At 33.0% G+C, this 1,822-nt stretch overlaps 1 long non-coding RNA gene across 1 annotated transcript; it reads right to left on the bottom strand.

Moving 5' to 3' along the window:
* Positions 1-364: 364 nt before the first annotated feature.
* LOC309717848 lies at positions 365-1,413 on the bottom strand. Its single transcript, XR_014279828.1, has 3 exons — positions 1,386-1,413; positions 929-993; positions 365-641 (listed from the first exon to the last, which is right to left on the bottom strand). It is a non-coding gene; the product is annotated as an uncharacterized lncRNA (long non-coding RNA).
* Between the last annotated feature and the right edge of the window lie 409 nt (positions 1,414-1,822).

Here is a 1,822-nt window from a genome sequence, read left to right as displayed (position 1 = left end):
TAACTTCCACCTCACAAAGTGTCAGGTATTCTGTTCTCCCAGGAATAATGATGTTTATGTAGCGACCTTCCATTCCATTGCATGCAAAGGTTTGTGATGCCCCAGCAGCGATGGATGAGATTACAGCACATCTGAAAACAAATGACCAGAAAAAAGATTAACAAGTAACATAAGACTAATGTAAAACAAAAATTTGTGTAAATGTCCCTCTCAGATAGTTATGATGCTGCTCGAAATTGTATTGTGGACTTAACTCTAAAAAATGGTGTAGAAGTAGCATTTGTTTTATAAACATTATTAATGATTGCCACATATATGACGGTTATGACAAAGTTTCAAAGATAAATAGCTCATTTACCTGGGATTCGCATTGCCATTGTCATTAAGTGAATTTCCAATGCGGATCTCAGCTCCATTGATCCTCTCAGGACAACAGTCTTGTCTGTTGGTGATAGTCACAGTGTTGATTTTATATGTCTTCAAAAGTTCAAGTCTCCACCATGGATTCAAGTCGTTGTTTGTATGGGCACAGGATCCCTGGTTGTAGTTGCTGGCACGATTCCCATCAATGGCATTTTCGGGTTTGGCATTCCCATACGTTGAAGACTGAGCCACTTGTCCAAGTCTGGCAACATTTTGACCTTAATATTTAAAAGATAGAAAGATTCACAGAATTACCAAATGTAATTACCAGTGGTGTAAGTAATTTCACTAAAATATCTTCAGTCAGCTTCTTTAATTGAATTTTTCTTATAATCTTTTTGAAAACACTTTTTCACTGATCTAATTAAAATATATAATTAAATGTGAATTCTTCAAATCAGTTATTTACTTAATATCTTTTCATTTGTTAAATTAACCAAGTCCTAGAATTGTAATGAATTCACGTTTACTTATTATATTTCTTAGATACATTTTTTAATCTCACCCAAATTTCCACTCAGCTTTCCTAGAATAGACAACAAGACAAATATTCCAGCCGTAGTCAACATCCTATAGACAAAAGAAAACATTATTTCAGATAAAGTTTATCATATTTAATCTGGAGTAGAGGATTTTACAATTTTTGTTAATGGTTTGCAATTTGCAATTCCTTCTAGAGTAATTTTTTAAATACAATTGTCAATTTTTAAATTATAACAGTAATTAAGACTTGATAAGGTAGAATATTTCCAAAAATATATTAGTTTGACAGTTGAAGGTTATTAATGATATTACTGTCACATTTAAGTTAAGTACTTTTTTGGTTTTTTTCCTTTGGTTTTTTGTTTTCTCTTTTTTTTTCTTTTTTTTCTTTTTTCTGGTAATATATATATATATATATATCTATATAGATATATTTTACAAAATACATGGAAAAGCATCCTATTCTACCAAGGAATTACCTTTAGTTGTAGTTAGGAGTCTCATAGGAGGTTCAATCTGCATTTTCACAAACTGAGCCATTATTATATATTCTTACAGTGATCATGTGATCATGTGACATCATGTTCAAATAATAAATGTTATTTTTGTAACTTTGCTTAGTTTCATATACACCCTTGTCAAATACCAGGTGACTCCCTTTTTCATAACAGTGCTGTGCATACAACAGAACTTTTTGTCACGGACCCAACCAGACAACCTCACTTACTGTATTTCTCTATTCTGAAAACATCATGGGATGTCATGTAATAATTCAGAATTTCCTAGTTGTTGCCAGAGGCGGAGCCAGACATTTGAAACACCCGGGGCTTAGCCCTAAATGGTGGTATGCATGTGGGATTTTTTTTTTTTTTGGGGGGGGGGGGGGGGGGGGGGTAGAAATGACTGAAAGATTAAT

Source organism: Aulonocara stuartgranti, assembly GCF_965226115.1.
Source record: "Aulonocara stuartgranti genome assembly, chromosome: 11".
Taxonomy (NCBI): Eukaryota; Metazoa; Chordata; class Actinopteri; order Cichliformes; family Cichlidae; genus Aulonocara; species Aulonocara stuartgranti.
The sequence above is the reverse complement of the archived record's forward strand: the minus strand, read 5'-3'. Positions and strand labels throughout refer to the sequence as shown.